We start from the raw sequence: 14,441 nt of genomic DNA on the forward strand, positions 1-14,441 counted from the left end.
GCAATATTTATTATAATTTAAAATGTTCATAACTCTGAACTATTTCTGCTACTCCAATTCTAGGAATGATCCTAGAGCAGCGGTCCCCAACCTTTTTGGCACCAGGGACCAGTTTCATGGAAGACAATTTTTCCACGGACCCGGGTTGGGGGGGATGGTTTCAGGATGATTCAAGCGCATTACATTTATTGTGTACGTTATTTCTATTATTATTACATTGTAATATATAATGAAATAATTATACGACTCACCATAATGCTGACAGGAGGTGGAGCTCAGGCGGTAATGCGAGCGATGGGGAGCAGCTGTAAATACAGATGAAGTTTCCCTTGCTCGCCCGCCGCTCACCTCTCGCTGTGCAGCCCGGTTCCTCTGAGAAATGGATAATCTTTATCCACTTCTCAGAGTTTTGCTAACCCATAAAAATAGCTGAACATGATGAGAACACGGGGAAACTTTTGGCTAGTCCCTTTTTTCTTTCCTCCCCATTTCGGAAGAATTGTCTAACGCTCTTATTATTCTGACAAAGGCAGAGTCACAGAATCTAAAAAGAAAATGTGGTCTAGGCTACCACGTAGCGCTTGGTAAAATACCAGTCACTGATTGGTGGTACTGCTCAGGTCCAGCCCCACCCAGAAGCCACTGGTCATCTCAGCTGGTCTCAGGGGAACCTGTTTGAGTGAGTCCCAGATTCCGTTCTTTACTCAAGGAAATATATTGTTACTTTGTATACAAGGCACTAAGCTCGCTAATAATAATAGTCATTTAAATCTCTTCCTAGTAAAATATAAATGAATATTAATACTTAAAATGTTCCTCATTTCTGGGATTATGTGTACCAGGCTAAATCAAATGAGTTAATTAGAAAAATTTTGAGACAAATATATTCATTTTTATGGATGAAGATGCTGGGATTATTGAACTAATGGCTGAATGTGCTTGTGGGCTGGATGGAAGTAGCAGGATGGGTGAAAGAGCTGCCTCTGAAATGAATATTTTAAAATACTCACACCTCGTAATGGTGTCTTTGCTTGGGTTTCGTGTTTCTTACTTTTCTCAGTATGTGCTATGGATCATCTAAAGATAAATATGTAATTGATTTTTTTTTAAAAAAAATGTTATGTTAATATAGTAAAGTACACCTTTCATTATTTTAGTCTTTGAATTTTTGCATGTGTATAGATGTGTGTAACCATCACCAGAATCAGGAAACAGGACAATTCTACTGCTCTTCAAAGCTACTTATTTGTGGTTATACCCATCCTAACCCCTGGCAACCACTGACCAGTCAGGTGGCACTACTCTATTGTTTTATCCTTTTGAGAATGCCATGTAAGCACACTCATATGGTGTGTAATCTTTGGAGACTGGCTTCTTTTACACAGACTAATGGCTCTGAGATTCATCCAAATTGTGTGTATCAATAGTTTCTTCCTTTTTATTGCCCAGTAATATTCCATCATATGGATGTACAAGAGTTTGTTACGTGTGGGAGAACATTGGACTGCGTCCAGTTGTTGGCGGTTATGAATAGACCTATTATAAACATTTGTGTCTGTCTTTCATTGTAAAAATAAGTTTTCTTTTTTCTAGGGTAAATACCCAAGAGCAGGGTTTCTGGATCATATGGTAAGTATACATTTAATTTTATAAGAAATTGGATCTTTGGAAATAGTATTGATTTTTGAAATTTTGGTTTCCAACTGTTCATTGTTAGTATACAGAAATATGACTGATTTTTGTGTGTTGGTCTCATATCCTGCAGTCTTACAAAACTCACTTCTTAGTTCCAGGAGGCTGTTTTTTTTTTTTTTTTTTTAGATTCTTGAAAGTGGAGTGGTCACCGTTAATCATGAAGATGGGAATCTCCCTGTAAGGATGAGGGAGGAAAGGGCCTGACTCACTATGAGCAGCTGGGCCAGCCTGGGACTGCTGGCCACTCGACCATGAGCCACGTGAGAAAATAGCCCCTATTTGCTCACACTCCTACCTTCAGATCCTGTTCTGCGAGGCCAAATGCAGCATCCTCGAGATACCATACACACCTGGATTTCTCTCTCTCTGAACATCTCTCAAAACAAGTATCCTGGGCTTCCCTGGTGGCGCACTGGTTAAGAATCCGCCTGCCAATGCAGGGGACACGGGTTCAAGCCCTGGTCCGGGAAGATCCCACATGTTATGGAGCAACTAAGCCCGTGCTCCACAACTACTGAACCTGTGCTCTAGAGCCCGCGAGCCACAGCTACTGAGCCCACATGCCACAACTACTGAAGCCTGTGCGCCTAGAGCCCATGCTCCGCAACAAGAGAAGCCGCCACAATGAGAAGCCCGTGCACCGCAACGAAGAGTAGCCCCCACTCGCCGCAACTAGAGGAAGCCCACGCGCAGCAACGAAGACCCAACACAGCCAAAGATAAATAAAATAAATAAATTTATAAAAAAAAAAAACAAGTATCCTACAGCAAAGATGAATTTAACTAGAGAGGAACTTAAAGGCCATCTTGATCCTCCTAATTTCTCTGATGAAGACACCAAAATTCAGTGACTTGTCTGACGTGAATAGTGGCATATGGATCCAGAACCCATATATGCTGCTGCTTCACCCAGCTACCTTTCCCCCATTGCGTACCTGGTTTGCATTATGATGCCAGTTATCTCCCAGAATCTCAGTATCCTTATCTATAAAATCTAGGGAAAAAAATCTACCCTAATTCCTCAGAGGGTTAATGTGAGTGTAACACTCCATGATACACATGAAAAGTTAGTCAACTCTTTAGGATAATACAAACGTAAGGATTCTTTTCCTCCCTTTTATAAGCCTTTATTTTTAGTGGAAAATCAATAAATGTATTGTGACTTGATTTCATATTACTTACTCTTGTTGGACCAGAGTAAATTTAGTGAACTATGTTAGCTTTTGATTTAAAAATACTGATTGAAATTGTATCATGTGGCAAAGGATGTAGAGATCAACAAGACAGAAGAAGGCCCTGCCCTCATGGTTGTCACAGCACAGAGGTAGAGGCAGACGTGAGTCAATAAACAGAACAAACAATTCCTTAATTGTTAACTGTGGGAAATAATAAATGATATTTTATAATATTGTTTTCTTGATGACACTGGTGCAAAGCTGACTGGCACACACAGACCCACGGTCTCCCCAAAGGGCCCAGAGCTCCTTGTCGATAACATCTTAAAGATACCAAAGACCCAGTGAAGTGATTATAGGAAACCTGGGATGTGCCATGAAAATTTAGAAATCACGCTTCCCTCCTTAGACAGGATCCACGTAATTCCCCGAGAAATTCCTCAAAAATTAACATTTTTGTTAACTTAGGTTTACTCCCCAAAAGTCAATTTGAAAAGCAGATGTAACTGGGTTGGCTTTTGTTTCACTCCGAGTTCTCCGTATTTTGTAAGTTTCTTTGTGATCTTTTGAGATGTGGGTCCCTTTTGAAAACTCTGATGTTTCTTCTACTTGTTGAGAGTTAGTGTTTTTTTCCCTTCTGAAGGACTAGACTTCAAATGTACATGATGAGGGGTGATGGGATTAAAGAATTTAATGAATTGCAGAAGTATTCTATCAAGGACTAGAGATTATTCTTATACACCATGAATTAATTTTTATGAATTAGGTCCAAAGAGCTTAAGTAAAATACAGCTAATATTTCATGAGTAATTGCAACCCTCTTTAATAGTACAAGTCTCTGGTGTGTAATATTTAGGTAATGATTTATCATAAAATAGACATCTTTTGAGGGCAATTACATGTTCTCAATACTTCTTTACGAGGGAGCTGGGAAGAGGATGTCATTACACTTGACAGTATATTTATCTCACCTAATATTCATGATATTCTGATGGAAGAGCGGTTATCTTACTCCATAGGAGGGTATTTCTGGAAGATCTGAATACTGATTCTGTGTCACTCGTCCTGTTCAGACATGAAAGGCAGTGCGATTCAGCCCCAAGAGTAATGGCTGTTGCCAGGCGTGCAGAGCCGGTGGTTTTGTTTATGAAAATAACAGTACGTCTGCGGAGTGAATTCTCCTGGGGGTAGACGGCTGGCTGGGGAGAAGAGAGAATTAAAGATGACGTGCTGAAAAGGAAGCAGAGTTACCTGGGCTGTGTCTGGGAAGTGACACATGCATTTGAAGATGAAGGTGAGGATCTGGATTGTAAAGGAAATTGGAATGGAAGGGGAAGGCCCTCAGCACAGGCAGTGAGCTAAATACGGCCACGCTTATTTACTTATTTTTTCTTACTCTTGTTTTAGGACTAATTTTAACACAGAGGCTCTGATGTTACCTTGCATTGCTGTAATGTTTTCTGGTTTTCATAACCATTTGGAAATATTTTATTTGAACCTCCCAGTATTCCAATGGGAAAGGGAGGGGCTATTGTTCCTCATTTATAGGATTGAAAACTGAGACTCAGAGTGTAATCCAGTTAGTACATCATGAAGCTGGAACCCAGAAACCCTAAACAGGCCTCCAGAATCCTGAATCTGCCATCAGATGACAGGACCGTGTCTGGCATGTCCTACAGACTTTCAGGGCTCACCTCACATCCTGGGCCTTGGGCTTTGTTACCCCCAGTGCAGCAAAGCCTGAGGGTTCTGTACTCAGAGTTAACAGGGTCATTTCATGGCTCAGAAGTTCTGGCTTTTGCTAATGAACCTATTAAGTCCAAGTGTGATAAAAATGGGAATGGAAGAAGAGAAATGAGTGAATTCAGTTTTTGTTTTGTTTTGTCTTTTGTTTTTTACAGTTCAGGAAGGAAGGCATATAGAATCTGGAAAGTTCAATACTTGATTTTCTAGTCTCCTTCATAGTTTGGGATAGCCTTAGGATATAGTTCTGGGCTAATAACATTCAGGAGTGTATCTCTGGGGAGAACCGTCCTTCCCTGATAATCAGTAGAAGCCCTAAGAAGAGAAAGCCCTTCATCCCTCACCATTCATCTTATTACACATTTGGACTTGATTGCTGGAGGTGCAGCAGCCATCTTGTGATTCTGAAACAAGAGTCATTAGGAAAAGTCAAGGAAGTTAGAGAGACACTAGCCAAGTTGCTGAACCAAGACCAGTGGCCACTGACTTCTGCATGTCTAAATCTGTTCATGGAGGTTACTGTTAATCAGGTAATCTGTTCTTAGCTGATGCACGTGTACAAAATTATTTCCTAAGCATCTATCTTTTTGATGATAAAGTGATGTGCCAAATAAGAAGGAAGAAATATTAAATAAACTGCCCACGTTTCAAAAAGGCACTAGTATGAGTACTTTCCTTAACTCTAAAAAATTGCGCAAAATTCAACTTTTTTTTTTCTTTTCTGTTTGAGATTCAAACAGATTTAATCATTTAGTAGCTGCCTGTGACTATATTGCTATCCATCAGTTGGTATTGTGCCTTTTCAGAGTTTGAATGGAAAAGCACATCTGCTCCTGAAGATTAAAGATGGAGGCTTTCTGTCCTAGGGTCACCCAGATTAAATCATACATTTTCCATTCCTTATGTATATTAAAGATATCTATTACTTTATTCCGTAACCTGAGTTCACCGCAGGTCTCATGAGCCTGGGGATATTAATGAGATCCCATCAACAGGAAACGTTCAATTTTGTGAACTTGTGCACCTGGAGGTGATGGCAAAGTGCCTCAGACCCCTCCCTCCCAAAGTCCCCACTCCCCATTTCTGGGGGTTCCTGGGGGCGTTTCACAGGGGATCTAATGGTACTCTAACGGTTCACCTCCCCTGATTGTAATAATGCAAATGCCTGTGATGTAATGAAGCTCTGTCTGAAGCTCCCTTGGGACCTTCAGGAGCCCTGAACTTGTGTGAACAGCGGGCAGCCTGGGCTGTCTCCCAGGTGCCTGACCTGTGCTGTGTCCCCCAGGGGCCTTGAGGCCACAAACAGGCTAAATTCCAAGCCCAAGTGGTGAGATATCTTTGTCACCTATATTCCAACACCAGGTCTAGAACCAAGTTGGCACCGATGTGTCATTTAAAACAAGAAAGGTATGGAAATAATAAACAGTAAATGAGACTGAGCATGATTCTTTTTTTTTTTTTTTTGAAGTATAGTTAATTTACAACGTTCTGTTAGTTTCAAGTGTTGAGCATGATTCTTAAAGCAGTGGTATAACAGGACGACAACGAGTATGGTGGTTCTGCCTGGGACCTCAGCTTCCCCCTCCCCCCTCAAGCACCCACCACGGCTGTGGGAGCAGCAGCTGGGGCCTCTCGCATGCTGGGCAGGTCCTGGCAGCCTCGGTCCAGCAGGTGGACCACGGCCCTTGCACATGATGGGTGAAAGCATCCTCCTGAGGGCAAGTTCAGCAAAGGAGACCCCAGGGAAGTCTGGTAAGAGCTCTGTAAGACTTTTTTCTCGCAGATAAAAGTTTCCCCAGAAGAGGTGACACCTTCTCCTACAGCCCCCTGTTGCGTATAGATGTTCCACCTGGAATTGTGGCGCTGTCAGCCTGGTGTGTATCTGACACACGGAACAAATCCGTTTTTAAGACTCCCCCTCTCCATTTGACAAAATGTTTTCTGCTATAATCATTTAATAATCATAGTAATTATTATCTTGATCTGTTCTTTAGTTTTGAAACGAGCAGCTAACAATGTAAGAAAAGAAGCTTCCATTTTAAAAAGTAGTCAACCTCCATGAAATAGTTCACGTATGAAATAAAGTTTGTGCTTACTGAATAAAAATATTACATCTTGGGTTCGTACTCTTTCACTGTTAGAGATTTTAATCTCTCAAGGTTTTCACGTAGATTGACAGAAGTGAAGTATCTCAGACTCTGGTATGTATACAATCTCTGCACTTTCATGGATCATTTCCAAGCCCCTGTTTAAATTCTGGAATATTTAGCATCTCAGGGGCTGGGGACAACGGGGCTATGTCTGATGTGAGCTCAAACTATTCCAAATTTTTAGGAAGTTCCTCTCGAAACTTCTGTGCGGTACTGGTTCCCGGTGTATCAGGGACCAAGTATATCCCCAGGGGTTTTCTGATACTTTGTTTGTTAAGGGATAAGTAATAAATTGTGCTAATGTTTTTATGTGTTAAAGGCTTTTAATTTTTCTCTGAATTAATTCATCCATCAATACATTTATCAATACCAACTATGTAGAAATTACTATGGTAGAAAGAAAAACCCACAAAAAAAAAATGGCACGTTATCTGTCCTTATTGATATAATAATTCACTTGGGGAAAAAAGTTCATGCAACATACCTTTTTTTTTTTTTTTTTTTTTTCTTTTCCTTTCTTTTCGGTGGGGAGATAAATTAGGAGTTTGGGATTAACATACACACATTACTATATATAAAGTGGGTAAACAACAAGGACCTACTGTATAGCACAGAGAACTAATAACCTATAATGTAATAACCTATAAAGGAGAAGAATCTGAAAAAGAATATATATATATATATGTATAACGGAATTACTTTGCTATACCCTTGAAACTAACACAACATGGTCAATTAGCTATACCTCGATTTTTTAAAAAAGTGCTAATTTGAAGCACGCATGGATTACTAAAATTCAACAGTTACTACAGCCCTTGCTTAGCGTTTGTGGCACAAAAGCTTTGTTTTGGGGGAGACATTCTTTTCACGGACCCTGTTTAGCTTTGCCAGTGCAGGGTGATAACAGAAAACTTTGAGTTGGGCTTTGAGTTGGCTTTATTATTGTTTTCGTACTCATTACAGATCACGCACCCCCAACTCCCTGCGCAGGGCGGTCGCCCCCCACCTCGCCCTTGACCCGTCTCTGCTGCGGGGAGGCCTCCCTTTTCCTGGGCTTCCAGCCTGAGGTCAATGCTGAGTGCGCTGGGGAGAGAGAAGGGGCAAGGTTTCCGGAGGGTTTTGTCTGGGGCCTTGTCTGTGACAAGACTCTTTTCCTTATTAGTTAACCAACGTTCAGTCAAGGTACTTGGGTTCTTATTGTGCAACCATCTAACAGAGGAGGCTGGGCGCCTGGCCCTTCCTCTCGCCCCCCTGCTCAGCCCACATGTCTCTGCCAGCCCTGCTGCCTGCACCGGGAGGTCATGCCCAGGGACCAAAGCCCCAGGCTCTCTTGCCTTGTGGCTCTCAGTCCGGTTGACCAATGGGAGGACCGTGTGATTTTAGAGGGTGGGAGGGGATGGGGGCAGGCATTGATTCACACCCTTTGCTTCCCAGTAGATGGCTCCCCAAGTTCTGGCTGAGCCGCATGTCTCCACGGGTCCAGCTCTGGCCCCCGGTGGCCCCCCTTCCATGTAGCTCTGCTCACACCATGCCCCTGCCTCATCCCTCCAGGCCTGCGGCGCTGACATCGGCCTTCTGCGGTCCCTGGGTGCTTCAGGATCCCTGCGTGCTGCCCGGCCCCTGCCCACATCCTCCACGTTACCCTCCATTAAATGAGCTTCAGTCAGAACTTTGCCAGCTGTTACTGGAACCCTGCCTGACGCTAGCTCTATTATTTCTTCCTTGTCTCAATGATCCCTTTATCAACATATCCTATCCCTAATTGCATTCAAAGACCCTAATTAGAAGACTAATATTGTTTCCAAGTCTTTGTGGATTTTAATATGACGTCGAATTCCTTGAGAATCTTAGCTCTTCTCTGACTTCGTTCTAAATTCCCTCTGATGATTTATTACCTGATTCTGCTCTACATCCTACCCTTGGGTAATCTTTTCTGAAAGGATCCTCTTTGGCAGGCTGCTTCTGAGGTAATTCCCCCTCAGAATTTAGGTCTGTTACCCAATCCAGACAATTCCTTCTTGATCCTCCAAACCCTGAGGCCAATTTTGTTCACCCTTTTCTCACGAAGGCGTCGGGCATGTGATGGACCTTTTCTCCCCTTAACTGCCTCCTTCCGACCGGAATTCCTCTGCCCACTGCAGCTCTCCGCAGCTCTCTCCCTGGCTCCAAGGCCTCTAAGGCAAGCACACAGGCCTCTGCCCCTGCTGTTGAGAACGGAGGGGATGAACACAAGTATTAGACCCAGAGGTAAAGAGACAAGACACCTAGAAGGTGTTAGTCATCGTTTTTTGTCTTCTTACAAGTAAATATAGGTTTGTTTGTCGCTGCTTTTCTTGACTCTCCTTATAGACCTCCTCGTGGGGGTGAGAGTCTTACCTGGGAAGGAGCCTGGGTTCTGAGTCCACCTGTGGATGCCGTGGAGAGTGGGGTGCGGAAAGGCCACAGCTTGGGAGAGTCTCAGCCTCTTAAAACATCTCCTTTGTCTTACTGTCAGCCATACCCTTGGCCTCACAACCCTGTGGGTGTGAAAAGGACTTCTCTTTTTGGTCTCCAAGTTTTCTTTTCTGGGGTTTAGTCTATCTTGGATGGATATGGAATGATATCTAGGACTATCAGCCTTTTGAAAGCTGTATTAGTTTGCTAGGGCTGCCATAACAAAATACCAAAGACTGGGGGGCTTCAACAATAGAAATTTATTTTCTCACAATTCTGGAGGCTGCAAGTCCGAGGTCCAGGTGCCAGCCTGGTCAGGTTCATGGTGAGAGCGCTCTTCCTGGTTTACACAAGGTTGTCCCCTTGCTGTGTCTTCACATGGCAGGGAGAGCAATCATTTTTCATGTCTCTCCTTCTTAGGGCACTAATCTCATTCATGAGGGCTCCACCCTTATGACCTAATCACATCCCAAAGGCTCCACCTTCAAATACCATCCTACTGGAGACTAGAGCTTCAACATACGAATTATGAGGGGACACAGACATTCAGTCCATAGCACAGAGGCTAAACAGCTAAGATCAAGGTGCTGGCGGAGTTGTTTTTTCTGAGGTCTCTCACCTCGACTTGCAGATGGCTGCCCTCTTGCTGTGTCCTTACAGAGCCTTTTCTCTATGTGCATGTACGTGTGTTTAGCTCTTGGTGTTATGTGGGATAGGGGCTTGAGCCATCATTTTGCTACCAGAAGACTGGACGGTCTGAGAGTCTGAGTGGGCAGGACACCCAGGTGTATCAGTGATAAAACTGACATCGGTTCTACCAAGGTATACGTTGTCTTTCCTTCCAGCAAAATCTTTTTGCTGAGATGGATAAATATCTATTACTACCTGCCCTCTCTTCACAGAGTTTTCCCCTGCCACTTGCTAATCTTAAGTAACGTGGAAATCCACTTTTTCAAGTCTCTAGGTCCCCAGCTCCCAGACTTTTTCTAGGTCAGTGTCTACTGCCTTGAGCTGCTCCAGTGCTGCTGGGTGGTAGCTACCAGCTACAATTTCAGTCATTGGTGTATTTTGTTTTAAAGGGGCAATTGACCTTAGTAGCAGAGTGAGCAGTTTCAACAGCAAATTAAAGGGAAATTCTATTGATTTCTTTACGATAAGGCAGATAAGATGGTCTATATGAATGGTTCAAAAAAAGCATCTTGGCAGTAGAGTCTTTTTTTTTTTTTTTTTTGCGAAATAAATTTTACTTGGAACTTCAGCACGGAAAACAGAAAGTAGAAGGGGTCCCGAGCACCCTTCCGGTTTTCTTTCCAGCTCAGGGAGGGTGGTAGGGGGAGGACTGGCACACACAAAGAGGCTGACCCAGGCCCCATGTGAAAGAAACTGGAAGTCCCCGCTGCAAGGTGGTTTTTAATGTACCGGCGGTAGATTGGCCAGTGCGGACACACTGATTAAGGGTAACGAGAGGTCAGTCTTAGAGAAATGGATAATAATCTATCACTGAATAGGATGATGGGGTTAAGAGCATTCTTGGTAAGGTTGTGTCTACAAAGTAATAAGCTGTCAAAGTGGAACAGATTTAGTACGGCAAGTGGCAGCCGTCTCACTGAGCTGGGCTTATATTGGTAAAGGAAAGTGGGGTACTGAAACTCTTTTTTCCTTTAGGTGATAAAAATAAAGAACTTTGGGGGTCCAAATTATAATACTAATTTCCCCATGCTAATAATTAAATAATTTATTGGTGAAGGAGAAGAATTAGTGGTGACTCTCATCTCCAATCTGAACAATAGATATTAAAAATGCTAAGTCGTTGAAGGCCTATTTGTGGGGTGACACTTTCAATGACATTTTACGTTTAGTGTATATTTTTAGGACGGTTTATTAAAAAATGAACAGGCTTTATTTTTAGCACAGTTTTAGGTTTAGAGAAAAATTGGAAGGGAAGTACAGAGAGCTCCCAAATACCTTCCTCACTCTCCTCCCTCACCCAGTTTCCCCTATTATTTTAAAAAAAAAATTTTTTTTTTATAGACTTTTACTTTTTTTTTTTAAGTATTTGTTTATTTATTTATTTATGGCTGTGTTGGGTCTTCGTTTCTGTGCGAGGGCTTTCTCTAGTTGCGGCAAGCGGGGGCCACCCTTCATCGCGGTGCGCGGGCCTCTCACTATCGCTGCCCCTCTTGTTGCGGAGCACAGGCTCCAGACGCGCAGGCTCAGTAGTTGTGGCTCACGGGCCCAGCTGCTCCGCGGCACGTGGGATCTTCCCAGACCAGGGCTCGAACCCGTGTCCCCTGCATTGGCAGGCAAACTCTCAACCACTGCGCCACCAGGGAAGCCCTCCCCTATTATTAACGTCTCGCACTAGTGGGGTATATTTATTACACTTGATGAGCCAATATTAATACATTATTATTATTATTAACTAAAATACATACAGTTATCCCTTGGAATCTGCGAGGGATTGGTTCCACGACCCCCGAGGATACCAAAATCCAAGATGCTCAAATCCCTTATATAAAGCAGTATATTGTTTGCATATAACCGAATCACATCCTTTCATATACTTTAAATCATCTCTAGATTACTTATAATACCTAATACAATGTAAGTGCTACATAACTAGTTGCCCAGGTGTGTGGCAAATTCAAGCTTTGCTCTTTGGAACTTTTTGGGATTTTTTAAAAGATTCTTTTTGATCTGAGGTTTGTTGGATCCGTGAATGAAGAACCCGCAGATACAGAGGGCTGAGTGTAGTTTCCACAGGGTTCAGTCTTTTGTGTTGGACATTCTATGAGTTTTGACAAACGTATAGCAACATATATCCATCATTTCAGCCTCACCCGGAATAGTTTCACTGCCCCCCAAAACCCTGTATCTCATCTCTTCATCCTTCACCCCACCCCCGGAACCCTGGGAAACATTAATCTTTTTTACTGTCTCCAAAGTTTTGCCATTCCCAGAATGTCATACAGTTAGAATCATATATACAGTATGTAGCCTTTTCAGATTGGCTTCTTTCCTGCAGTAATATGCATTTAAGTTTCCTCCTAGTCTTTTTGCAGCTTGATAGCTCATTTCCTTTTATTGCTAAATAATAGTCCACTGTCCGGATGTACCACAGCTTGTGTATCCATTCACCAATTGAAGTCCATCTTGGTTGCTTCCACGTTTTGGCAATTAGGAATAAAGCTACTATTCATGTTTATGTCTTTGTATGGACATAAGTTTTCAAGTCATTTGGGAAGTAACAAGGAGCACAAATGCTGGATTGTATAGTATGAGTGCGTTTATTTTTGTAAGACGTCACCGAACAGTCTTCCGAAGTTATTAATTTTTTGGACTTGGTTTTCATACTTACAGCCCTGGTTTCAATCTTTTTGTTAGTCAGCTGCTCGCAACATTTATGAGTCTTCTATTAATCCTCTTGCCTATATTTTGCTTTTTAAAAAAAGAGAGCTCTTAGAGGATACATATATCTGTTATTTTAATTTTTTAAAATAAGAACTAATTTAAAGAAAAATCCAAATACAAGAATTAAAGTTTTTTCGCATATATTAATTTCTTAGAGGTATCAATAAATTTAAAGTTAATTTAAAATTTTCATTTTTAATACAATGTTTCAAAAGTGCTCTCCAGTTTCCTTGTAAATACTTCTTCTTTGTATTTTTCCCTTTTGCTTTGCATACTTAGCTTAGGAAAGCCCGGGATAGCACATTTTTCCAGCTGTTTGTATTTAATACCAAACTAAGCCACTGAGTTACAGTTTGGTGGCTGAAACTGAGTCTAGACTTCAGGACTCCAGCTTCATATTTTAGCACGTTATCAATTAAATTCGCTGGCTTTCCAAAAAGGAAGATATGAAAGGTATGTATATATTTCGTTGCAATGCCTGATTCCAGATCAGAGTGAAGTTCCATTACAGTCTGATAAAGTCTTATCAAGCAGGGAAAAACAGAACAACCAGGAAATTTGAATGCTGAGATTAGCTGCACATCTGAGGCCATTTCTGACGATTAGCTGAAGCTTTGAAAACTGTTTTCAAGATTGGGGATCACCTCTCCTTGATCAGTGAAAGTGATTTTTGCTCTGCTGTCAGTAGGTACCTGCGTGTAATGAGGGGACCAACAGACACCAGTCCCCAGGAATTGATGGACTGAGATCCTTCCAGGGCAAAGGGAAATCTCTTTCGATTCCTGGTGAAACTTAACGTTTGGAGGGCTTCAGAGATTTAAAGGTTGCTCTTTGCTGGAAACAATTCACACACCTCAGGGAAAAAATGAGAAATTTAATTTTTTTCATGGAAACTTTAGACCTGATGGTGATAACATACCAAAAAAAAAAAAAAAACAAAAGCCAGCTATTTTGTTCAATCCGGGAAAAATAATTTTAAAAGTATCAATTTTATAATAGCAGGTCTCAATGAGCTAATTTAGTGAAAGGCCAGAAAATATGCAACAATAGAGTCACAGGATTGTGACTTTTCAAGTGTTTCTGAGTCCAAAAGTTGAAGAGGTACAGCCCTGAGCTCCATGGTGAGCTAGCAAAAGCAGTCATAATGACTTTGACATCTGGAAAATGGAGCTGGATGAAGTCCTCTGTTTTTAATCTTTTCTTTTAAAGATTCGGATATTACCTGTATTTCATATTCCTTGGAATGTACGTGGAGGAGAAGGTGGCGGTGAGGTCCTTAGGTGAGACGCTCTGAGTGAAAGCTTGGGTCCAGGGGGAGAGGGTTCGCCCATTTATTTGCTGTCACTGAGCCAATTGGCCAGTGTCTCGGACCAGAGGCTGTGACCAAAACGGCTTCATGGACATCCTCTGAATTCCGTGTAAGACCCCACAATTGTTTTCTAAAAAGTGTATTTTGAAGCATGTCGGGGGAAGGGATTGCATAATTGTTTCCCCAGAAGGCTAAGGAGGAAGCCCCCTGGAGTCCCGGGCGCAGAGACAGCTTTTTGGTGTCTCTTCTGTTTCAGCGAAGGCAAATGCCTGTGCTTTGATCAAGTGTACATGGTAAATCTCTTTCCGGAGAAGCCCCTTTTGTGTACTTTTCAGGCAGCCTGTGGGTGGAGAGTGGAGGGGACCCCCAGCATCATTTGTTCCGAGTGGCACCTCCAGCCGGAGCTCTGGGCTGACACACACCTCACACAAAAGGAAAGCGATGCAGGTCCCATCTCCTTTGATATAGGTTTTGCCATCATTGTTCCAGGTATCGCACCAGAGCTTATTTCCATATGTTCAGTGCA

This window comes from Balaenoptera physalus (assembly GCF_965194825.1).
Source record: "Balaenoptera physalus genome assembly, chromosome: 18".
In the NCBI taxonomy this organism is placed as follows: domain Eukaryota; kingdom Metazoa; phylum Chordata; class Mammalia; order Artiodactyla; family Balaenopteridae; genus Balaenoptera; species Balaenoptera physalus.